Below are 26912 nucleotides of genomic sequence, written 5' to 3'. Positions count from 1 at the left end.
AGGTACAAACCTCTAGTTATAAAACAAAAGTCAGGGGGATATAATGTACCGCATGGTGACTATAGTTAAACTGTACTGCATATTCAAAAGTTGCTAGGAGTAAATTTTAAGTCCTCATTACATGAAAAAAAATGTTGCATGTGACTACCTACATAAGATGACAGATGTCAGCTAGACTTGCCCCAGCGACGATTTCACAATATATACAAATCAAACCACGTTGTACATCTGACACTAATGTAACGTTATATGTCAATTATACCTCAAGTTTTTAAAAATGGAAAAAAAGACTCCAAAATTAGACTGGAAAATTATTACATCTCCAGCTTTCAAGAGTCTGACACTTGGGTTGGAATTTGGAAAAATATCCATTTATCAGAGTGAAACAACTGAGAAAAGAATGAAAAATGTAAGTGACGTGGCAATAAGAGAGAAGAGACAGAAAGTGAGTTCACTAATAGAAAGGGATATATAAGTTAATTTCATGACCAAATATGCTTGAGTTCAACAGGATGAGTATAATGATAACATAATTACTTGATTATATTTGTGTACTAGTCGAAGGTAATGCAGAGAGTGCTATTAAATTTTTCTTGTTTTAAAATGAACACTTTTGAGAGCCTGGGTGTCTCAGTGGGTTAAAGCCTCTGCCCTCGGCTCAGGTCATGATCCCAGGGTCCTGGAATCGAGTTCCGCATCGGGCGCTCTGCTCAGCAGGGAGCCTGCTTCCTCCTCTCTCCCTCTCTCTCTCTCTCTCTCTGCCTGCCTCTCTGCCTACTTGTCATCTGTCTATCAAATAAATAAATAAAATCTTTTTAAAAAATAAACACTTTTATTGGATATAGCCCATTTTTGCTTACAAACAGAAAAGTACACAAATCACAAATGCATAATATAGAATTTTACAAAGTAAACACACATGGCCATGTAAGTAGTACCAAGATGAAGAAACAGTGTTGCCAGTGTGTTTGTTTTCAATGCTGCCCAAGAACTTACCACAAATTCAGCAGCTTTAAAAAATGATACAATTCTCTTTGGGTCACGTATATACAGGAGCTGCCTAGTTCGGCCCTGTGCTAAGGATCTCCCAAGGCTGCCATCAAGATGTTGCCCAGAGATGTTATCTCATCTCTGGTTTAAGGATCAAACCCCTCTTATAAGCCTGAGCCACTGTTGGCAAAATTCATTTACTTGCCAACTGTAGAACTCACAGCAGCTCGCTTCCTTAAGGTCAGGAAAAAGTATCTCCAACCTCTGGACCTTTTAAATGGCTCATCTGATGAGGTCAGGCCTATAAGGATAATTTCGCTTTTGGTTAACTCAAAGTCAAGTGATTAGGGACTTTAATAGCATCTGCAAAAATCTCTTTACTTTTGCCAAATAAGGTAACATACTCATTGGAATGATAACTTATCACATTCACAGGTCCCACTCACATTCAAGGGGAGAGGGCCATATGTGGTGTGTATATCAGTGGAGGGCTCTTAAGACCATCTGAAAATTGTGCCTGTGGGAACCAACACCCCAGACACTGCCCTCCTGTCCCTTTCATTCATTGCCTCTTCAAGGGTAAATGCCCTGACAAAACCATGACATAGTTTTATGTTTATAAGAAGAACACTACCATAAATCCTCTTTTGTGTTAGGCTTCTTTGGTTCAACGTTTGTGAGATTTATCCTTAATTGTTACGCATAACTGTACTCATCCCTTCCTACAGCTCTAAAGTCTACCATACACATATACCACAGTGTATTCACCACGCTACTGCTGTTGAAGACTCGAGTGGTTTCTAGCTAGGGCTATTTTATATCATGTTGCTTTGAAGATTCTTGAATGCGTTTTTTTTTTTTTTGGTGCACAAGCGTACCCATTTCTGTTGAGCATAAACCTAGGAATGGAACTTCTGGGTCATAAGGTTATCTGCAGCTTTAGTTATACTGACCAACATACCCACTTGCAGAGCATGGGAGTTCCATTTCCTCCAGCCCTCTCCAATTCTCAGCATTAGCAGTCCTTTGCAATTTAGCTGGGTAGTGTAAGAACTCCAGCTTTGTTCTTCAAAATTACCTTCGTTGTTTTTAGCCTTTACATGACATCTATACTTAGAACCAGTTGCCACACACATGAAAATGCTTGCTGGAACTGTGTTGAATCTATAGGTCAATTTGGAAAGAATTAACATTTTTGCCATACTGAGTCTTATGGGCCATAAACATTTAGTTAGGACATCTTTAATTTCTATCAACAACACTATGTAGTTTTTAATGTTGAGGTCTTGAACATCATCCACAATACTTATCCTAAGGTACATGTTTTTCTATGCTAACGTAAAGGGTGCCATTTCTTATTATTACTATTGGTTTGTTGCTGATATAGAAGAATAAAAATAATTTCTGGAGGTTGACTTTGTATGTAGCAACCTTCATCCTTTAGGGTTTTCCATGTATATAATCAAGTATCTGAACATAACGACCACTGACTTCCTTCCCCAGTCCTTACACATTTTCCCCCATGCTTTATCATACGTCCCCTGGTACAATGTAGAATAGAAGTGGTAACAGCATCTTTGTTTCACTCCCACTATCAGAAGGAAAGCTTTCACTGTTTCAGCATTAAATATGATGTTTTGCAGGCTTTTGTTTTGTTTTATTTGTAAAAAGCCTTTATCAGATTAAGGAGATTTCCTCTGCTAATAGTCTGCTAAGAATTTTTATCAAAAATAGGTGTTGAGGGGCACCTGGGTGGCTCAGTAGCCAGCCTCTACTTTTTGAAGAGTTGAAAAACGTCTTAAGAGGCCATTTGGCTCAGGTCATGATCCCAGGGTCCTGGGATGGAGCCCTACATCAGGCTCTCTGCTCGGCTCAGGTCATGATCCCAGGGTCCTGGGATAGAGCCCTACATCAGGCTCTCTGCTTGGCGGGAAGTCTATTTCTCTTCCCCTCTCTCTGCCTGCCTTTCTGCCTACTTGTGATCTCTGTCAAATAAATAAAATAAAACTCTTTAAAAAAAAAAATGGGTATTGAATTTTACCAAATACTTTTCTGCAAAAACTGAGGTAATCGTATGATTCTTTCCTTTATTCTGTTAATGTGGTTCATTATAGAGGCGCCTGGGTGGCTCAGCTGGCTAAGCATCTGCTTTCAGTTCAGGTCATGATTCCAGGATCCTGGGATTGAGTCCCGAGCCAGGATCCCTGCTCAGTGGGCAGTCTGCTTCTCCTTTTCCCTTTGCTCCTACCCTCAGCTCATGCTCACTCACTCTCTCTCTCAAAAAATAAAATAAAATAAAATGGCCTCTTAAGACGTTTTTCAACTCTTCAAAAAGTTTTGTAAAATTGAGGCTATTTTATGGTCATAAATATTTGAAAACATTCACCCGTAAAACCATTTGATCCTGGAGTTTTCCTTGTTTTAAAAAAAAAAAAAAAAAGCTGAATTAAAGATTCAATTTCTTTACTAGATATTAAATTATTCCATTCATCTATTTCTTCTTCTGACCATTTTGCTGTATATATCAAGAAATGTATTTATTATATCAAATTTGGCCTTTACTTTTGAAATATACTTTCACTTTGTATAGATACCTAGGTTAGCAATTGTCTTTTTCTTTTTTTTAGATTTTATTTATTTATTTGAGAGAGAGAGAGAGAGAGCATGGGCATGAGCAGGAGGGAGCAGACAAAGGGAGAAGGAGAAGTAGACTCCCTGCTGAGCAGGGAGCCTGACTCCAGGCTCGGTCCCAGGGCCCTGGGATCATGACCTGAACCGAAAGCAGATCCTTACCCAACTGAGCCACCCAGGTGCCTCAGCAGTTATCTTCTTTCTGCACTTTTTTTTTTTTTTTTTAAGTAGGCTCCACACCCAGCATGGAACCCAACACAGAGCTTGAACTAATGACCCTGAGATCAAGACCTTAGCTGAGATCAAGAGTCGGATGCTTAACCTATTAAGCCACCCAGGCACCCCATCCCTTCTTTCTGTACTTTACAAGACACCATTCTATCATCCTTTGGCTTCCATCAGATTCATTTGAAAAGTCAGCTGCTGTTCCTTTGAAGAGATCTTTCCCTTCTCTCTCTTGTCAAGAGTTTTCTCTTTGGATTTCATTAAGTTTTACTCTAGTATGCCCACATATGATCTGCTTTCTATTAATCCTGTTTGGGCTTTCTTGAGTTTCTCAAATCTGTGGTCAGATGTCTTTTATATATTTAGGGAAATTCTTAGCTGTAATTTCTTAAAATACTGTTTGAATTTCATTCCCTCTTTCCTCCTTAGCTCAAATTACATAAATATAAGGTGTTTTCTTTGCATTTAATATCTATTTAATCCTTTTATTTTCTCCATGCCTTAGTCGGGGTATGTTTTACTGCACTATTTTCCAGTCTACTAATCCCTTCTTCTGTGGTATCTAATTTTATCTAAACACATAGACTGAATAAATCAGTTTCTATTATTTTTTCAGTTTTAGAATTTCTATCTATTCTCTTTCTATAAGTAACAGTTCTCTGGTGAAATTCTCTATCTTTTCATCTATTATCTTGAGCATATTGGCTCAGTTATTTTAAAATTAATTTCCTATAACAGCAAAATCTAAATTACCCATGGGTGTGTTTCTATTGTTTTTTTCTCTTGGTTTTTGATAATTTCTCATACATGATGCTCTTTTACTAAATGCTGGATGTCAATGCAAAATTGTAAGAGCTCTGAAAGATATTCCCTCCTTCCAAAGAAGATGCACAGCTAGAATGGGAACAGATCATGCTGATAGAATCGGAAACTGATGTGATTTGAGGATAGATTTTCTGCCTTTTTTAAGTACACACCATCAGCCAAACATTTTTACTGTGGGGTACAAAATATATACAATACAATAAAAGAATTATAATTCAATAATTAGTTGAGTTCATGTAACTTATAAGATGTACTTGGGCAGTTCCCATACATAGGTGTTCTATGTGCATGTTTATATGAATTTTATCTTTCTTGTTTTTCTTTTTTTTCTCTTCTGAGCCCAGGCCCTCTATTTGCAGGTACCCTCCAAATCCCTAAAAAAATCTTCCCTGCAATGCATATAAGCACATGTGTACGTTCTGTGTCTCAACCCATGTTAGAGATTCAGGATGACAGAGCCCAAAGAACAGGAATCCCTTCCCCAGTGCTACTTCTAAGTAATAACAGCTATCAGTGGAAAGCTTCAAGGCAAAATTGAAGAAAGAAAAATAAAATGAACAGTGATTTACTTTTAATCAATTTTAGACCTCAAGAAAGTGTCAAATGGCTCTAAAATGAATGGGCTAATGGAAGTCATTTAATTTATTAATTTTTTTTAATTTTTATTTATTTAACACACAGACAGAGATCACAAGTAGGCAGAGAGGCAGGCAGGTGGGGGGGGGGAGGATCAGGCTCTCCGCCGAGCAGAGAGCCCGATGCGGGGCTCGATCCCAGGACCCTGAGATCATGACCTGAGCTGAAGGCAGAGGCTTTAACCCACTGAGCCACTCAGGTGCCCCTAATTTATTAATTCTAAGACAAAAATTACACTGCAGGTAACTTTTTCCAAAGGAACTTAGCTAAGGAGATGATTTATTTTCTGCTGAATGAACGGAATTTTCCTTTCAAATTAGAAAAATTTAAAGCACTCTGGCTTTTGCATTTGTTAAAGTAGTTTCCAGTTAAGATATTCCTTATGGTTCTAAACAAAGAAAAAAAAACGGGTTTTGAAAATAAGACTTCCTGGTTCTGTTCAGGTCTAAAAGAGAATATAAACTTCCTGTATGTTCCATGAGGGCACCACACTGTTTGCTATATTCAGTGACATATTATCCCCTTATCTGGTGTGCCACAGATGTCCAAAATAATATTTGTTAAATAAATCATCAAATCAATGAATTAAGAGAAAACTGACATATCAATACCTTCTTGCTTTAATTTTCTGTAAAAAAAAAATACATATTTTAAACTATTTTTAAATAATAATAATAAAGCTGACATGAATATATTTCCTAAATTCCATATAGCCTTAAGAGAATTGAAAGTTGGAAGTATGAACAAAAACTCAAATTCAAGAATTTTACAATTTAGGGATTGACTTTTCCGCTGTTGCCAGACACTGCCCCCTCATGAATTATATCAAAATGCTCCAGCGTGTTTAGAAATGAGTACATGAACAATGAAATGGAAATACTACAGTTCAGTCCATCTTGCAAAGTAATCTACACCAGCGATATGCAGTATTTACAAAGGCCCTAGAAGTGTGCCTCTCACACAAAAGGTACTCAATAAATGCTAGTTGCCATTTTTAACGTCAAATAGTGGGAATCATTCATAAGAAGCAACACAAATAATTCCCAGAAGAAAATATCAAATACCACTGGAATGTGAACAGAGATAGTAATAAATGACTCTATATTACAGGTGAGAAACACCTGAAGGTTTTTCAATTAAGTAAAACAGAAACCTTGAGTAACAATTCTGGAGATACAAAGAAAAGGCCTCAACCTGTGCAGGGTAAAGACAAAGAGACACAAGCAGAGAACCGCAAGCAAAGGAAACCATGTGTGTAAGAAGAAAATGCAGACGTGCAGCCAGCCGTATGGTGCCTATTCAAAGACCTTCCCTCCGTGGTGCCTGAGCTAAGGGTACAGTGAAGGTGGCCTGAGAGAGCAAAGGGCGGGTCACACAAAGGCCTTTATGTTACATGAAGAAATACAAATGGAAACAAAGAGCTAAAAGATTCTAGTCTAAGCTAATATTAACTGAAAAGTAGGTGAGGATGGCATCTGTGGCCTCTAGGAAAAAAACAGACTATCTGGGAACAATCAAAATCTATAACCATACTTACTTAACTCTCTACACCAAAGGAAATTAAGATGGAAACAAATAAGAACCAACTATAAATATTAATGAAGAAACATTAGAGAAGACATTTATAACCAACACAGTCCATCTTTGATTTTGGGGGCGGGGAATTATATCCAGCTCTCATGTGCAAACATCAGCAAACCTGCCTTGATCCCATGCTGTATTTTCTCTTCCAATTATAGTTCTGAAGAAAACAAGTTTTTGCTTTGAAAGACCACTAAATTTAGTAAATTCACCCATGTTCTTCAGTCATAAAATTCTGTATCACAAGATCATTCTTCTTATGTTGTCTGGAAATGATGAAATTGTTCAACAAGTATTTATCCCCAACCGCTGCATGTCAGTTACAGCTGCTAGATGCAAGGACAAGAAACTGAAAGAAGAACTCACATTTTAAAAGTACCTATTTGCCAGACACTATTTTGGGTGATTGTAGCTCTTTAATCCTTACCAAAAAAACTTACTTTCATTTATACATGAGGCTTCTGGGCCTCAGGGCCATTAAGTAAAGGGTCTAGAATGTAGATCCTAATCTGACTGGAAAAGACCATGTTCTTTTTCAAATTCCATGAAGATAAACATAAATAAAACAAAACTCTTGCCCTCCCCAGCTGAAACTTGGGAGGAATATATGCTTATAGTCCCTTTGCCTAAAATATTCTCCCCTCCTCTGAATTTTCATTTGGCAAACTCTTCTTTCAAACTGAAATTCAAATGTCAACTATTTTAAGAAATGTTCACCAGTTCCCTTAGGCAGAGCTGTCTTTGCCCCTTCTCTGAGCTCTGACATCTGTCTTCAAGTCCCTGTAAGGAATATATCAGATAGCACCATGGCTGCTCTGTTTATAAATCTGATCTTGGGCAAATTGTGTTCATTTTGCTCCCCTGGGAACCAGCCCACTGCCAGGCACAAAGTGGCCAATGAAAAAATGTTGGGTAAATGAACAGATGGTGGAAATCACCTAAACAGAAGTGCCAGTTTAAACTCTGAATGTACATAAAAGCCTCTGTGAAAAGTGTATAAAGAAAGAAAAGATGGCTCAGGGCAAAAGACTGGGAAAGGTCTACAACAAGGTGGAGGAAAGAGAGAAATCAACTAAGAAAAAGTAAACCAAGGAGAGAACCAGAATTGGGCCACAGATCAAATGGGACATTATTACAAAGAGGATGGAAATCAATGGTCTTAAATCACTGTAGAAGCTCAAGGAAAACGAAAACTAAAAAGTGACCAATGAAAATTGATAGGAAATCAGCAATAACCATGGAAAGAACAACTTTAGTAGAATAGTGGGTCGGAAGTCAAACTGCAGAATCTAGACCACTGTCAAGAAAGAGGCAGTGGATCCAAAAAATCTAACTGTAAAGAAAGAGGAAGAGGAACAGAAGCACAAAAGACAAGTATGCGCAAAACTGAGATCTATATTCAGAGAAATATACCCCTGTTCCTGACTTCGAAGTACAGATTCAACCTTATGCCTCAGTATCCACCAGAAAACTGAAATCCGGTCCAACTCAATGTGCCAAACACAGAAAGAACACATAGGAGAAAAAGCTAACATTGAAGATGATTAAACCAATGTTCAAAGAATCAACAAGGTCAAAGGATGGATGGAAAACAAAAAGCAAAATTTAAATAAATGCAAAGTCTTTTTGAGTGTGGTTTCAGTTATTTACCTAAACGATGGGTATGACCTGGCAATACACAGATACAATTTGAAAAGTTATCTCATCTTTTGACCCAGTAAATTGCACTCAGAGAATTTAACTTAAGGAAACAATCCTAAAAAATAAAAGTTATGTATTTAAAGGTGTTCTTCACAATATTATTTAGATAACAAAAAATACAAACAACTAAATGTCCTATAACATAGGGAAGTTATTAAAAATAAAAAACATTCACTCAATGAAATACTATGCAGTACTTAAAAGTGACAATTTATTTAGACACTTTCTCAGTACATTAACTTGTGCCTAAAAATCTTGGTAATAAAATAGGACAATGTTTATAGTAAATAAAAGCTCACAATACTAAACCACACACACATAATATGAGTATTGTATACTCATTGTATAGAGGCACTTTGAAAAGCAGGGAACGATGACACAAAATGGCTAAGAGGAGAAGAGTACTTGTGTTTGGTAATGAAGGGAATGTACTTCCCATACTGCATTCAGTAATATACTATCGCAAAACAACAATAACAGTAATAAACACCCTTCATCAACAACAGCAACAAAAACAACTTGGGCATATCCAATTCAGTAAGTGCCCACAACATTTTTTCTTTTTTCCCACTCTGACAGCATCCCCTCCCTCTCGCCCTCCCAAAGGAAGAGAAGAATGAGCATCAGTGCCAAAGGCAGCTACAGAAGCAACTCCCAGAAGCCTGCATCACACTCAGGAGACGCCACTGCACCTAATTCTCATTTTTTCAGAAACACTACATGTTCAGAGAAACTTCTCTAATAACAAATACAAATACAAATCCAGAAATGATCCCTGAAAGCACAGTCTTCCCACATACAACATCTTTTTTCAAGAGTTTATTTATTTATTTGACAGAGAGAGAGACAGCAAGAAAGGGAACACAAACAAAGGGAGTGGGAGTGGGAGAGGGAAAAGTAGGCTTCCTGCCGAGCAAGGAGCCTGATGCGAGCCTCGATCCCAGGACCCTGGGATCATGACCCGAGCTGAAGGTAGACGCTTAACTGAGCCACCCAGGTGTTGCTCATGGCAGCATTATTCATAATAGCCAAAATGTGTAAGCAACCCAAATGTCCGTCAACTAATGAAAAGATAAAATGTGGTACATTTATACAGTGGTATATTATTTAGTTACAAAAAAAAAAATAAATAAAAGGATGAAGACTTGATAAATGTTATAATATGAGTGAATCTTGAAAACATGCTTAGAACCCAAACACAAAAGAGGAAATATTATATAATTCCATTTACATGAACTGTCCAGAATAATCTACAGAGACAGAAAGACTAGTGGTTGCCAGAGTCTGGGAGGGAAGGGGAATAGGGAGCAAATGTTTAATGAGGACAAGGTTTCTTTAGGGGATGATGAAAATGTTCTGGAATTAAATAGTGGGGATGGTTATATAACATTGTGAATATATTAAAATCACTGGATTGCACTCTTTAAAATGATTTTAAAAATAAAATGATTAAAATGTGAATTTTATCTCAATAAAATCATTAATTTAATCATTTGTGGCATAATCTAACCTCTTACCAAAGTAAATGTCAGAATGAAAAGATAATTGCAATTAAATGATAAATAATAAATCATTTTTAAAATGTGGGTACCCTACTTATTAAAAAACAATATATCCTTTTAATAAACCCCAATTATAGACATTGAACAGTTTCAGACTACTTTTGTTTATATTTGCTTCGTCTAGCTCTTTACCCTTCCAGCTATGTTCTTTTTCTTTAAAATCTCATCTGATGTGGGGCACCTGGGTGGCTCAGTTGCTTAAGCATCTGCCTTCCACTCAGGTCATGATCCCAGAGTCTATTTCTCCCTCTGCCCCTCCGCCTGCTTCTGCACTCTCGTACTCTCTCTCTCTAATAAATAAAATCCTTTAAAAATAAATAAATAAAATACAATCTCATCTGATGCAACAACATATGACACTACAACAGCACAGGGGAAAAGGGAAAAAAATAATGCTCACATTATTGGAAGCTTATATTGTGGATTGTTTCAAGATACAAAATTCTGAACACTGAAATAATTTTTCAAAATCCTATAGGTTTACTTTTCAAAAAGACTTTAACATGTTGGGAACTACTAAAAGCAGGCCTCAAACAGTGGTTTAGGAAAAAAGAAATAGAAAGCGTACCCCACAACAAACACGCATTAAACAGAAACATGCATAAAAGCACTAATGAAACTGGAGACTAATGGAAATGACATGATTATTTGACCTTAACATAAAATGAACAACTAATGATATGGATTGAAATCTGTCTTTTTTTCAATAAACTAATTAGGAAGTTTTTTCCAACTATACCTACAAGAATAACCCCTCAGTCCTTCATTTTGCTCTAACTAAATAGAGAAGGGAAGAGTGGGGTGCGTGCGTGCGTGTGTGTGTGTGTGTGTGTGTGTGTGTGTTGGTGGGGGAAGGTAACCAGAGTCTGATTCTGCTAAAATAAGGAAATCATGGGGCACCTGGGTGGCTCAGTAGGTTAAGCCTCTGCCTTCGGCTCAGGTCATAATCTCGGTGTCCTGGAATCGAGCCCCACATCGGGCTCTCTGCTCAGAGGGAAGCCTGGTTCCCTGCCCCCCTCTCTCTGCCTGCCTCTCTGCCTACCTGTGATCTCTCTGTCAAATAAATAAATAAAATCTTAAAAAAAAAGAAGAAGCCCTCCTTTCTTCTTAAAAAAATAAAATAAAATAAATATAATAAAATAAAATAAGGAAATCATTACTTCAAATCTCTAAAGACCCAACGAGTTGCTACACTGCACTCACGACTCTCCCCTAGGACTAGCTACAACAGAGTAATGCCATATACAGATGCTCTCTCTAGAGTGCCAAAGTAGTTTTTATTTTAAAAGAAAGAAGAGTTAATTAGCCACCATCAGTGGTTCTCAAAATTTAACATTCATGCAAATCATTTGGGGATCTCATGAAGAGACAGGTTCTTCACACTGGTGGTTGCCAGAGGGAAGGTGGGTGAGAGGATGTGTGAAACAGGAAGAGGATTAAGAGTACGGTATCTGGATGAGCACTGAGAAATGTACGAAATTTCTGAATCATTATATTACACACCTGAAACTAACACAACACTGTATGTTAATTATAATTGAATTTTAAACGGAGCTGAAAAAAGAAGCAGATTGTTATTCAGCAGGTCTCAGGGAACAGCCTGAGATTCTGCAGGGCTGCTAGTACCTAGAACACACTTCAAGTTGCAAGGATCCAGAAGGAATACCACATGTAACACCAAGAATGTCCTGAAAGGCAAAAAACCCAGCTTGCAAGGCTTAAGCTCCTCACTGTCAAAAACCACCTAGATCTTATCCCAGAAGATCTGAGACTATGGTGCTTACAGACTGGAGATACTCCACCACAGGGCATTATAAACAATGAGACCTCACTCCGCCAATGGTTCCAGAAAAAGAAATGACAGTGCACCAATGATTCCAACAGTTCCCAGGTTCGTCCTAGCTTCACCCAGAAAGATCTGGGTCTTCAACTCTACAACTGGTCTCAGCCAGCATCAAATGAGCAGGAGCCTCTGGCGAAGTTGACAAACACTTACTCTAGCCATGTGTCTTCCCCTCATAGCCTCCATTCCCACTCTAATAAACAACCTCTCGGATTGAGAGCAGGCCAGGTTCTCCTCTCTCTCCATCAAGCCTTCTGGTTCAAACTCACTTTACATTCAGACTTCATTTCCTCCAGAAATGTATTTCCAGAAAGCATTCTGTGACCCTCGGCAGGCGGGCAGGGTGTCCGTACTGTGCGCTCGCACCGCACTCCAGGACTCGCCCACTGCACTCACCACTCCACACTGCTCTGCAAGGCTGGCCGTCTCAGAACGCTTTTCTCCTCAAGAAAATCCAGCCCTTCCACACTAAGGCACCCACCGTACATAATGAGTAAGCTTTCCTACTCTGCATCTAGAACGGCACTCTGGAAGTACCACCTCTGGGAGAACTGACAAAATAGCCACTAAAGTCTCTTTCTACGCTCTGTGGTTTAGAACCAGATCTTGCCTATCTTATTTCATACCATGTTCCCAAGGTTTGTAGCAAGCACTCAACAGCGCCTTCACAGGGCGTAGCATGAGGGAAGGAGCCCACCCTTGCTGACAGACCATATTCGAAACCATTTACCTCAATCATTCGTTCTGTGTTTCTAACCCATTAGAAATCTCCTTGGTTCCTGACCATCAGCTCACTTCCCGCTTAGAGCCTTACACTCCTCCCTTTGAACTGATCTTTGTCACCTGCCTCAAGCACAGACCTTTATCTGACCTACTAATGCCCTCCTCTACCACATCCCGTACCCCGGACAATTTTTCCAATGACAAATGCGCCTAGTTTGACACTAAAAAGGACTGAGTGGAGAATCACTTATCTTCTCTCTGATCACCGCAAACGCCAACTCCATGCTACCCACTGCTCGAGTAAATGGCAACAAAGGCCTGAAGCATAGGGGCAGAGCCCGGGAATACTGGATGAGAAACCGAGTAACGCAGCCGTAAGGAGAGAAAGCCACGGCAGCAATTAAGGTGGCCAGAGTGCTCTGCATTCACCTTCCCCTGCTTCCAAGAATATTATAGACCTTAATCTGCAACATTGATTTCTAACCTGATCAAAAAGGCACTCTAACTATGCCAAACACATATAAACTCTTACTGCAAACAGCATTCACACAGATCATTAAAGAGGATAACTAAAAAATAAAAAACAAAAAACAACCAAAAACCACAGAATCCAGTCCAATAACTTCCAAGAACCCACAAAGGTAAAGACTCTTTAGAATTTTCTGACTTAAAAACAAAAGCCTCAAGAACTAAAAGCTTGAATTGCTGCCCTGGAGTCAAAATAGGAAGACACAGTTGTAGTGCTGCTAGGCTGAGAGCGAGGGGCGTGAGCCGAGGTGCCCACAGTGCTCTGCTAGGGCAGGGGCAGCGACGGCCTTCAGGACGTCTAACCGCGCCTCTAGAACACAGGTCCGCCAACGATTGCTCATGAGCCAGACCTAGCCATCTTTGTAAATGAAGTTTCACCAGTACATAGCTGTTTTTACGCTATGGAGACAGAGTTGAGAAGCTGCAACAGAAACATGGTCGGCAAAGCCTAAAACATTCACTATCTGGCTTTTATAGAGGTTTGCCGACTCCTACTTTAGGACACGCTACCAAAAAAAATCACCATCAGGACATCTCCCTGCTCCTGGCCAACTGTCCCCAGTGTACTGTGCTGCTAACACCTGATCTGATCTTCCACAGAGCAGCTCCCTGTTTGCACGCTCGGTTCTGTGTGCTGCGCTCCCACTTCACCCTTTTACCACCCAGAAGCACCTGCATCCAGCATTGATCTAGTTCATTCTCAGTAACACATTCTCAAATGCTAACTCTGGATCCATGTTGTGATTCTACTAATTAAATTTTTAAGTAACTTAGGTATTTTAAAAATCTTTCACAAAGACATATTCGTGTGAGCAAGAAACTCCACCAGAGGTCCCATCTCTGGGAAACCCAACCTAAGATAATATATAGTTAGGTCATGATTCTCTCACATCAAAAACAATTGTAACTGTCATCTCTGGGTCTTTTCTTTTTTCTAAGTAGGTTCCAGACCCAAGGGAGAGTTTGAACTCATGACCCCTGAGATCAATAGCTAAGATGCTCAACCAACTGAGCCACCCAGGTACCCTGGGTCTTTTATTCTTGAATCACTCACCACCCATTCTTAACCTCCTTCAAGCTCCCTAGTGCCCGGATGACAACAGCTGAACTCCTTCACCAGCACGAAGACACTTCAGGACGTGAGCTCCCTACCCTCCCGACCACCATCTACCAGCCTGGCCTGGTCTCCTGCCACAATAAATTCTACCTTACATTTTAAGCTCCAAAACACTAAAATCTCTGTACTTCTCCAAATCTACCATGTCCCTCTCCCTAGTTGCCTAAATTTATAATATAGTTATATACATGCCGTAAATCATTACTAGTTTCTATAAAACATGGGATAAGATATACCTTTTGCAATTTCTAAAAACTGAAAGATTTAACAACAGCAGTAGCAAGCAATAACTTCACAATACTACTAGTAATGGTAATTTATAAATATTAACAAATGTCAGTACATTCCCTTAAAACCTAACTTCCTTGCCTTTCACAAACAAAAACTGTACCATTAACTTAATTCAAGGATGAACAAGTTTACTTTGCATCGCATATTTTACTTTCAAGCCAGAATTATATAATTAAATGTGATCTTAAAGACCACCTAGATCTTCCAGCTATTTCTGAATTCTTTTTTCATTAGTGGGGATGAATTTGCAGTAAGTGATACAGAAACTGTTGCCTGATGTCCCTAATGACCAATGGCACATACTCATCAAGGCTATTAAGAACGCAATGTAAGAGCAATCTAATTAATGCAGTGGGATCGTCATTAGGGCAGTTCACCAGCTATATACTGCCATCCCTACTTGCAGACACTTGGGAGGATGACACATCTTGGCCCTCTTGAGGTTGGGGAGGACCAGGTGAATCATTCTAGCCAAAGATTGTAAGTGGAACTGATGGAGTCATTTCTGGGCAAAGACATTTTAAATGTCCAGGGCTCCGTTTTCTTCTGCCACAGAAAAGGGGAACATTCCTGATGGCAGCTATTCCATTCAGCCTGGGCTCTGGGGTGAAGATAATAAAAAGCGAGGCCCTAGGTGATCTTGATGGGCAAAGAGCATAAGAAAAAAAAAAAAAATGTTGCTCCACAGTATAACCTTAGCTACCACAGAACTTTCCAGCAATTTAGACACTTCAAAGGAATGCATAGTGACACACCAACATTTTACATCAACATTTTATATCTACTATGAATAAATGTTATCAGTGGTAAATTCAAGAGCTGGGAATAGTAAATGTGAGTTATTACGTGCTCTTAGCTAAACTAAGGGAAGAATAATCATAGTATGTGGCATTTCTTAAGCAATTAAAATGTGCCAGCGTTGCTGTTAAGTCCTTTAACTACATTAATTCATTCTGTACAATGAAGGTGAATTTCATGAAACCATCTCCATGGAGTTACAAAGGACTGAATTAGTTTTCTAGCAAATAATCCTGAAATATTAATTGGGAGTTTCCCAGCACAAATAAGCTACTCTATCCTTAAATGATACATTCCTTATTTTAGACATTTCAATTTGAATTATGGAGATCTGAAGGCATGTTTAGAGCAGGCAAGAACCTGAAATATTTGATCCCAGAGCTGGCAATAATGAAGAAGAAAAGATGATTCTTAAAAATAGGCTTGTGTATATAACAATTTGGGGAAAATCTGATCATGGTAGTAGATATACCTTACCTACCATACTCCTGTGGGTGGAGGCTTCAAAGACCTTGCCTTCCATCATTAAGTACCTTCCAAGTCTTTTTCAGGCCTGCCATACGGGCCAAGAAACCAAACAGTTCTAAGAAATCCTAATTCCACTGGAATTGAGAACAATCCAAAATGATAGTGGTTATATAAGAGATTGGATTAAATATAATCTAGTATGATGGGTGCATATTTAAAGAAGAACTTGGAAGACAAAACTTTAAAACAATCACTTGAAGGAAAAGCTAGTTGTCAAAGGAAACAATTTACTGTATGAGACCAATTTCATGTGACCATAAGAAAGTCTGGAACAGCCCCTGAAAATTGGGGATTAAATGTGCACTTTGATTTTTTTTTGTTTGTTTAATTTAGAACAAGAGTAGTAACTCCTATCAACACTTCCTTTGTTCTTTCAAACTCGTTATTTCTTTCTGTGCCAATCTCTTCTAAAATACCCATCCATGCTTCTATTATTCTTCTGCTGAAGTATAAGTTTGCATAAAAAAAATTTTCTTAGTGACTGTATCATAGACATTTTAGAAAATATAGAATAATTATCCCCACTTCTCCACCCTCCTTAATTCATGTATAGACTTTGCTCTGTTGTAAATTAAGTGAAATAATCCTGTCCCAAGAGGAAATTAGACTTTGCTAACAAAGTGCTTAATTGGTTTATTCTGACTGTATCTTCTCAGTCTGATGGAAGTTCTCAACAGATATCTGGAGGATAAATGAACAACATTATAGGTTCCCAGTGGGTATCAATATATCAAATCAACTTCAGCCTTTCTTACCATAATTTTAAGTATTCAGACAAAAAAATATATAGGAGCTAATTTCCTTTTTTATTTTTTCTTTTGAACATTTTATTTATTTATTTGACAGAGAGAGACACAGTGAGAGAGAGAACACAAGCAGGGGGAGTGGGAGAGGGAGAAGCAGGCTTCCTGCCGAGCAGGGAGCCTGATGCAGGTCTTGATCTCAAGACCCCAGGATCATGACCTGTGCCAAAGGCAGACGCTTAACGTCTGAGCCACCCAGGCGCCCCCAAAGCAAATTTTCAACTGTTATGCCCCAATAATGGGTCCATGATTAAAGGAGCGAGACTGATATAAAGCGAAGGTCAAGCAAAGCTTTATTTCACGCCAAGCATCAAGAATCTAACCAAACGTTCAGGGACGCACCTCTTACAAGAGAGGGCGACCCTTCTCTGTTTCACAGACTAGTTTTTAAGGGCAAAGGCCATGTGGTCGGGCCTGGCCAGGCACAGGTGGCCAATGAGATTGTAACACACACAGGAAACTCCACAGTGATGCTAGGTGACCAACTGAGTTACAATTTATCCTAGTAGACATTTGACCCAGCCTATCACCTTGGTTGGGATTGGCACTCAAAAGGCTCCCAAAGGGCGGGGCCCATACTCCTTGATAACCAGGGAGATAGTATGCATACCCCCACTGATCAGATGTCTCCACCTGGCCTGACCCACCCCTGTATTTGAGCTTTGTTACCTGAGGCTGGTTTCCGGGACTTGTCTCCAAGTAAATCCCCTGGGGGAAGGGGAGCAGGGACAGTTTAACTTTAATGAAAGCCTCTTGCTAAATAGGTCCTTACACAATGAGTAGGAATTTCACTTGAAATCCACCCCTGACTCTTCAGCTAGTCAGATTCTGTTTCACACTGTGGAATGGTCTAATTGAGTCTCATTTTAATATGCTCCTGTCTTTCTCCTTTACTCTGATTTTCTCTGGGTTACTCACTATGGCTGCATCAACTAAGCTGCTCACCCTAGTTCCCAATCAAGCAAGGTAGGCAATATTTAAACAGCTTTGGCTCCTCCTATAGGAGGCCTTCGCTTTTAACCCACCTCCTAGCTCCAAGATACCAGAACTTAATTCTGGGCTCCCAAATTTCCCTTGGTACAACCAAAAAGAGGCCCAGAATTCTGGGTCCCAGAGTTGGTCTTCTGCTTTGGTTCTTGCTCCCAGGACCACTCTAGCCAATTCTCCTAGCTCAGCAATCCCCAACTCCCAGCCCAGTGGCTGCTTCTACCAGTCTGTTTACAATAAGAGAGTCCGTATCTCTGAACTCAGGCCTCTGTCCCAAAGCGCCAGAAGGACCCACCTCTTACATGACAACTGCCCACTTGCCTTCTGAATATCTGGGCCACATGCCCCCAGGAATCTGTGATCTACTGCTGGCTCAGGATGATAGCTGGGTCTGTAACCGCTTGTTCAGCAAGCTGTAGCTCTTGATTTAACTTTATACTTGGGTCAGTTCTCTCAGTATCTGATGCACTACCTCCAACAGATGTCTGGTAAGGTTACAACACATTCCCAACACCTGCCTTCATAATGCCCTGAGAAGCTATCATACTTGTCTAGTCTTAAGATAAAACCACTAGAATTCTGGGGTAGCTGGGTGGCTCAGTTGGTTAAGCACCTGCCTTCAACTCAAGTCATGATCTCAGGGTCCCGGGATCGAGCCCCGCATCAGGCTCCCTGCTGAGCAGGGAGTCTGCTTCTCCCTCTCCCTCTCCTCACTGATGGTTCATTCTCTGTTCTCTACAATAAAAAAATAAAATCTTTAAAAAAAATAAAAACAAAACAAAAAAGCCCACTAGAACTCTAGTTAATTTTTCCTAAGTTGTCTGTTTTCTAAGAATTAATACTAGGCCTTTGGTCATTTCAATTGGTAAAATCATCCCTCTTTACCCATGAAGGCAACTCAAGATACTACCTAATGCTAAGTCATGTATTACAATTTCCTGGATCTATGTTGATTTTTTTAATACTTGACAATATCTAGCTATAGATTTAATAACTCTCTTCTTTAGATCTCTGAAATAACAAATAGCAATGAGATCATGAAATAAGAAGAAATGAATCTGAATCCCAACTCTGCCATTCCCTACTTATATATTACCTAAATAAGTAAAATGTGTAAGCTAAGACTTGCGTTTCTCATTTACAAAACTGGGATAGAGACAACAGCAGACTAAATGGTGTGGGGCACTAAATACAGTTCCTGGTATACAGTAAGCACTGAAAAGTCAGCAATCATCCAGCATCCACAGGGTCTATATATGCTTACTTGTGATGCACTAACCTGGAGTATTAAAAGAAGGAAAATAACAGGATAAACTTATTACAATTAATAAAAGATGAAGGACAAGGTTGTTTAATGAGTATGAATTAACTTGATGGGACAAAGGAAAAAGAAAGCGAGTACAAGCGGCAGGGCGAAGATCAGATCAATTGCAAATGGAGGGGCATTTACAGAGAAGAGCAGTATCTGTGGGCTTCTGCAAAAGGGGTCAAGGCTGTTGGTCTCCCTGGAGGGCAGGAGCTTGGGAACTGTTTTCTTTACCAGTATCCAGGGAGCCAGGAGAGGGGCCGCAGTCCCCAGCCAAAGACATGGCAGAGAGAGCCTTACCCCACATATTCCTCCCTGAAAGTGGAAATGTCCACAGTCCTCTCTTGCCAAATTGTTCTCAACCCAAGGCATTCCCATCCTAAAACAAAACCAAACCATCCTTCAAATCTCACTGCAAATATAACCTCCTCTAGAAAATTGTCCCCAGTTCTCACAGAGTGTGGTGCTCCCATAACAACATGTATTTCTCTTGCTATTTTGCAAACCATACTACAATTGTTTCCATTCCCATCCCAGCCAGCCGACAAGCTCCTTAACAGCAAAGCTGGGACCTTTTCCAGACAGTACCTCCAGCTTCAAGCACAGGACAGGCTGGCAGGAGGATGAGAAGCCAGTAGGTACCCTGCACAGTTCTAGGCAGAATCCCCAGGACTCGTAAACAGCCTAATCCTTTGAAGGACATGTCTCCCTGACTTTGAAAACCTGAGGAAAACCACAGACCCTCTCCCTAGAAAAATGCGCATGTATACACACACACACACACACACACACACACACACACACAGACAAGGGAAAAATAAACCCTACAAGAGCCATAAGCTAAAAGTCATGAGATCTGGGTTCCACTCCCTGGTCCTGCCAAAAGCTCCAAGCTCTCAAACAAGTCACTTAATGTCCCAACTGGCAAAGTGAAGAAACTATCTTTTGCCCCTCAACCATCCTTCTTGAGATGTCTGTAATAAAAACTACACACATATGCTACAAACATGGAAGAATTCTGAAATTAAAATTGTTATATAAGAGCAAATTATTGTTTATGATTGCCTCACAGCTTGATTCTTTCACAGCATGTTTTTTTGGCAAAATAGATAGCTGTGAAAGAAATTGACTATTTACTACTACAGCTAAAAGAATTGTTGTTTTTTTCTAAAACCCCAAAGGCCCTGTAGTTTACATACCCAAGAGGGGTGAGTAGCACAACAAGCATAAAGAAGCAAAGATGAATAATCCAATTAATTCACATTCGCTCACACCATTGACTACAGATTCCTCTGATAACAATATGCTTTTGTACTAACAAACCTGTAATACAATTGGCCAGTATGCTTTGAGATGTTTATATCCTACATGTCAGGGATGCTTGAGGACAGTCTGAATATTCTCTTCTCTCTAGTTTGACCCTGTCACCAACAACTGTCACAGGTCTCCCCGCTTCAGAATGGGAAGCTGTGAAATACTTACTCTAACTAATGAGGCCTAAGGGACATACCTAATGGGCTTGCTCATATGAAAAGCAATTGTCAGGCAGTCACTGTGAAGACCCTTAGGAGCTCCACAGAAAAGGGATAAGCAAGGAGCCCCGGCCAGCCTCTACATTCCAAATCTTCTGAAAACTAAAGAGGGCTTTACTTCCCCTCATCTACTACCAGCAACTCAAAGGGTCCTCCTTGCCAGTCTAAGCCTCACTCTGTATCCACAGCAATCCCCACCCAAGAGGATGTTATCAATAAAGACAGGGCTCAGGATCCACTAGATCAAAATACATCTTCCTAGATCTGAGCAGATCCCATGGATTCTGAAAGCCTGAGGTTGTTGACACCCATTTCACTGGACCTCTGCCCCTCTACACCCTCAGAATGCATCAGCCTTTTCTCTAAACCAGGCACAGCTGGGAAATTTTTGTTTTGTTTCACAGAAGTTGTCTTTTAAATGTTTGCAGTATGTGATATCTGCTATTTCATTCCTGATATTGGTGACTTGTGCCTTTTTACATTTTTGTTAGTTGTACCAGAGGCTTATCAATTTATTGACTTTATCATAGAACCAGCATTTTCTTTCCTGTCTTCAATTTCATTGACGTCTGCATTAGACACAGATGAAATTTAACTAGCATGCTTCATACCCCCTGAGGCAGGAGCACGGGTCTCTCCACAGTCTCCTCGATTGACCGCTAAATGCTGGTCTACCCCAGAACTCAATACTCAGCCTTTTTGCCTTCAGCTACACTCTCTAGGTGGTCTCATCCACTAGCATGACTTTAACAGCACACATGCTGATGACTCCCAAACTTACATCTCTAGCCTCAATCTTTCCTTGGAGCTAGGTTCATTTGTCCAAACATCTTGTTTTGCTTGTTTCTTCATTTTCAGTCATTTGTACGACTTTACTGACATACAGTAAACTGCATACATTTAAAGTGCACAAACTGATTAGTCATGACTTACATACACAATTATGAAACTATCCATCAAGATCATGAACATGCCCATCACCCTCAAAGCTGCCTTTGGGGCCCCTTGGTAATCCATCTCTCCTGCTCCTGCCCCAGGCAACCAATGATCTGCCTTTTGTCCATACAAATTAGTCTGCATTTTCTAGAGTTTTATATAAATGGACTTATACAGAGTGTATTCTTTTTTGCTTAGCTTCTTCCATCCATCATAATTTATTCTGAGATTCATCCATGTTGTTGCATGTATCAGCAGTCCATTGATTTTTCTTTTTTAACTGCTGAGTTGTATTCGTTGAATAGGTATAGCAAAATTGGTTTTCATGCTGATGGACATTTGGGCTATTTCCAGTTTGGGGCTATTCAAAAAAAAGCAGCTATGAATGCATATACAAACCTTTATGCGGACAAATGCCTTCATTTCCCTAAGGTAAACATCCAGGAATGGAATGGCTGGATCATGGTAAGGTATGTGCTTAACTTTTTAAGAAACTGCAAAACTGTGTTCCAAAGTGACTATATCAATTTTTAGTCCCACCAGCTGTGTATGAGGGTTCCAGTTGTTCCATATCCTTCTCAACACTGGTTTTGGTCAATCATTTCAACGTTTGCCATTCTAGCAGTTTTATAGTTCTACCTTGTACTTTTAATTTGTATTATTTGTATTTTCTTTTTTTTTTTTTAAGATTTTATTTATTTATTTGACAGAGAGAGAGAGATCACAAGTAGGCAGAGAGGCAGGCAGAGAGAGAGGGGGAAGCAGGCTCCCCACTGAGCAGAGAGCCGGATGTGGGGCTCGATCCCAGGACCCTGAGATCATGACCTGAGCCCAACGCAGATGCTTAATGACTGAGCCACCCAGGACCCCTTAATTTGTATTTTCTTAATGACTGATTATGTCAAGCATCTTTTCCTATGCTTATTTGCTATCCTTATATCTTATTTAGTAAAGTATCTCTTCAAATCTTTAATACAGTTTTAAAATAGTTGTCTGTTACTGACTTAAAAGAGTTCTTTACAGTCTAGATAAAAGTCTTTGGTCAGATAAATGTTTTATAAATATTCTCTCCTAGTCTGTGGCTTGCCTTTTTATAACAGTGTTTACTGAAGAGCAAAAGTTTGCAATTTTGATTAAGTCAAATTTATTGGTTTTTTAAATGTTTCATATTTAAGAAATATTTGTCAAATCTGAGATCACTAAAATTTCCCCTCTTACAGAAAGTTCGGGCTTTTTACACAAACATTTACATCTACAATCCATTTCAAGTTAATTTCTGCAAATGGTACAAGGTAAGGGTCAAAGTTCACTATTTTTTATATGGCTACACAATTGTAATAGCATATTTGTTGAAAAGAGATCCTTTCTACACTTAATTACCTTGACACCTTTGTAGAAACTCAATTAATCATATAGGTATAGGTCTATTTCAAGACTCTCTATTCTGCTCTATTGATCTATATGTCTATCTTGACATTACCACACAGTCTTGATTCCCAGAGCTTTATAGTAATTCTTGAAATCAGGTAATATGCGGCCTCCAATTTTGTTCTTCTTTGTTTTGGCTATCCTAGGCCCTCCGCACAACTATATAAATCTTATAACCAGTTTGTTAATTTCTATAAAGAAGCCTGCTATGGGGGCACCTGGGTGGCTCAGTGGGTTAAAGCCTCTGCCTTCGGCTCAGGTCGTGATCCCAGGGTCCTGGGATCGAGCCCCACATCGGGCTCTCTGCTCAGCAGGGAGCCTGCTTCCTCCTCTCTCTCTGGCCAACTCTCTGCCTACTTGTGATCTCTGTCTGTCAAGTAAATAAATAAAATCTTTAAAAAAAAAAAAAAAAAGAAGAAGCAGCCTGCTATGATTTTCTTTGGGATTGTGCTTAATCTATAGATCAATCTGAATAGAAATGGCATCTTAACAATATTGAGTCTTTTAATTCAAGAGCATGGTATTTCTCACCATTTACTGAAATCTTACATAATTTTTCCCAATGATGTTCATAGTTTTAGCGTACATGTCTTGTAATTGGTCAAAATTAAGTATATCATAATTTCGATCCTATTACACAGATACTTCAATAAATTTTTTAATTTCTAATTTCCCATTGCTAATATGTAGAAGTAAAATTGATTTCTTTAATATCAAATTTCTGTCCTTCAACCTTGGTAATCTCATTACTAGTTCTAGCAGCTGTTTGTCAATTCCTTAGGATTTTATAGGTAGAAAATCATATCATCTGAGAATAAAGAGAGTTTTACTTCTTCCTTTTCACTCTGAATGCTTTTTTTCTATTCTTTACTGTACTGGCTATAAATATTCAGTACAGTGTTGAATAAAAGGGATGAGAAGGGACATTTTTACCTCATTCCCAATATTGGAGGAAAAGCATTTAGTCTTTTACCTTACTAAGAATGGTCTTAGTTTGAAGTATCTCCTAAGTGTTCTTTTGCCAGCCTGAGGAAATAATCTTTTATTCCTAATTTGCTGTGAGTTTTTATTATGAATGTTGTGGACTTTTGTCAATTGTATTTTCTGCATCTATTAAAATGATGACATTGACTGAAATATGGTGTTTATTAATCTGTTAATACAATGAATTTCATCAAATTGCTTTTCAAATATTAAACCAACTTTGCATTCCTGTGATAAAACCCATTTGCTCATGTTGTGTTACCCTTTTAATATAATAGGTTATTGGATTCTATCTGCTAATATTTTGTTGAGGACTTTTTCAACTATGTTTGTGAGGAGTACTGGTCTGTAGCTTTCTTCTCTTATACTGTCTTTTCCTAGTTTTGATATTAAGGCAATGCTGCCTTCATAGGATAAGTTGAAAAAGAGTTCTTGTATTGCTATATAGGAAAGTTGTTAAGAGATTAAATTATAACAATTCTTATTTAAAAAAAAAAGAAAAAAAAGATTTCTTCCTCTTGCATTTTCTGAAATCGTCTGCGTAGACTCAGGATTATTTTTCTTAAATGTTTAGTAGAATTTATGAGTAATGAGCCATCTATGCCTCCATACATTCTCAACATCTCCATTAACATGTCTGAAAAGAAATTACAACTTAACATGGCCAAGCAGAACTCACAATTTTTGCACCCAAACATGCTTGTCCCTAACTATTCCTCATTTTAATTAATGACATCATACTCATCTATTTTGTTTAAACCAGAATTTAATCCTTGTTTCCCCTCTCTTTTACTCATCCTACTCCTCAAATCCATCTTCAAGTCCCAACAGCTATACTTTCAAAATGTATCCCTACCTCTCTCCATCTTTACTGTCATGACCCAGTATATGTCTCCTAACTGGCCATGCCAACACATATTGCCCCCACTACATTCCATTCTCCAAATAGCAGCCAGAGTGATTTTGGCTAAATAACACTATGTCACTTCCGGGCTTAGAACTCCCATGTGGCCCTTAATCTCTTCTGCCTTTAGATATTAACTGTAAACCAGAAAAACAACAAGCTGTGTTAATGTAGCCTGCCTATACGGACTGTGGGAACACTGTAAGAATTTCAGTAAAATCTTATCTGCCTAACTAGCTCCAGTGACCTAGGAATTACAAAATCACAAACATAGGCCTCCTGGGAAAAAACACAACTTTGCTGTGTTGAGTCTCAAGGAGATAGGTCTTTGTCTAGAAGCAAAGGCACCAAGGCATAAATAAGAATGCCGAAGTCCTAAGCTATCCTTCTACAACTTGACAACAACACCTTCACCTCCAAACTACTCTCATCTTGTCAGGCTTCCTGTCCAAAGCAAGAGTACATCTGATAATACCAGGAGAGGCTATGCTTGCTGGTCTTAAATACAAATGGGGTGGGGGCACCTGGGTGGCTCAGTTGGTTAAGCAACTGCCTTCAGTTCAGGTCGTGATCCTGGAGTCCCGATACCGAGTCCCGTACCGGGCTCCCTGCTCAGCAGAGGGTCTGCTTCTCCCTCTGACCTGTCTTCCACTCATGCTCTCTCTCTCATTCTCTCCCTCTCTAATAAATAAATAAAATCTTTTAAAAATACAAATGAGGTAAAAAAACAAAGAAAATAATTCAACCAATTTATTTATTCATATGTTTGTTTTTTTAGCCATCCCTTGTCACAGCCAAGGTAGGAAGGATGTTGGGCAACTTGGCCTTGTTCTCTTTGAATCAACCTCATCTAACTCTGCAGAGCACCACAGGTGCTCTGCTATGTGCTCTCCATTCCTATTATTTCCAACAAGTCAACACCTTACACCTGCTCTGGTCAGCTCTAGACTCACCCAATTTGCTAATTACTCTTCTATTTCTTTCTATTCTACCCATTCTCACTCCTTAAGTCAAAGGAAACCACCATCTTTCTTGTTCCTTATGGATCATCTTCACTCTAATTCTGCCTCTTTACTCCTTCAAATGACCCCTAGGGATACTTCTTTAGTCTGACCAGGCCCTAATGCAATCTTCTTGTCTTCTTAGATCTCATTAACACTGTGCTAGATGTGTTCCAGAAAAGAGGAAGTGGCCTAAATCAATCTACGTTCCTAGGACCTGGAACCAACTGTTAGCTGTGCTTTTGGGAAATCAAGGGAGGATATAACCACAGCTGGCAGCAACTGGGGATGGGCTGGGGGATCAGGACTAGGATAAATGACTCTTATAAAACACTCTGCACTTAACTTCATGGCATTAATCATAATTATCCTTAATCTGTGTGTGATTAATACCTGTCTCTTCCTACCTGCACTCCCCATCAGACTAAAAGCTCCATGAAGGCAAGAGCTATATCTCTCTTGATCATTATTAACATACCTACACCCTAGAAATGCCCATTCTAAGTCAGTTACTCTAGCCCTATCAGATAAAAACAAATTTGTCTTGACAAAGCTCTGAAATAAGGTAGTATTTCTCCTATTTTTGTAAAAGCTAATAAAAACTGACATTGCTTGAACTGCTACCATGGGTCAGGCACCATTTTTACATGTATTCTCATTTAATCTTCATGACAAACCCATGAAGTAGGTACTATAATTATTCCCATTTTATAGATGAGGGCTTTGAGGCACAGAGGGGTTATATAATTCACCCACGGTTATACAGATGAGTGGCAGAAATGGGATTCAAACCCAAGAAGCCTAGCCTAAAAGCCCATTCTATTAATCCCTACAGTACCTATCTCTCACTGAAGGTGACACCATATTCCTCAATACCAGTGAACTGAGACAAATAAAATAAAAGATCTGAAGAAATGCTATAAAGAAATACCCAGATTTGGACCCACAAGTTGCCAGTTCTACATGACAATTCAAAGAAACTACTACTATGAATCATTCTAATGCCTGACCTTTATTTAAAACAATAGTCGAAAACCACATTTTTCTTTTCA

At 39.1% G+C, this 26912-nt stretch overlaps 1 protein-coding gene and 1 non-coding gene across 2 annotated transcripts in view; both read right to left on the bottom strand.

Moving 5' to 3' along the window:
- The window catches only part of DIS3L2 (DIS3 like 3'-5' exoribonuclease 2), a 349252-nt gene that overhangs the window by 247323 nt on the left and 75017 nt on the right, over nt 1-26912 (bottom strand). The window lies entirely within an intron of this gene.
- Nucleotides 9159-9380, bottom strand: LOC116867985. Its single transcript, XR_004382709.1, has one exon. It is a non-coding gene; the product is annotated as a small nucleolar RNA U3 (small nucleolar RNA).

The sequence above is a fragment of the Lontra canadensis genome, unplaced genomic scaffold (genome assembly GCF_010015895.1).
Source record: "Lontra canadensis isolate GAN:19392208 unplaced genomic scaffold, GSC_riverotter_1.0 scaffold13, whole genome shotgun sequence".
Classification (NCBI taxonomy): Eukaryota; Metazoa; Chordata; class Mammalia; order Carnivora; family Mustelidae; genus Lontra; species Lontra canadensis.
Note: the sequence above shows the minus strand (reverse complement) of the source record. Positions and strands in the feature narration are given on the sequence as shown.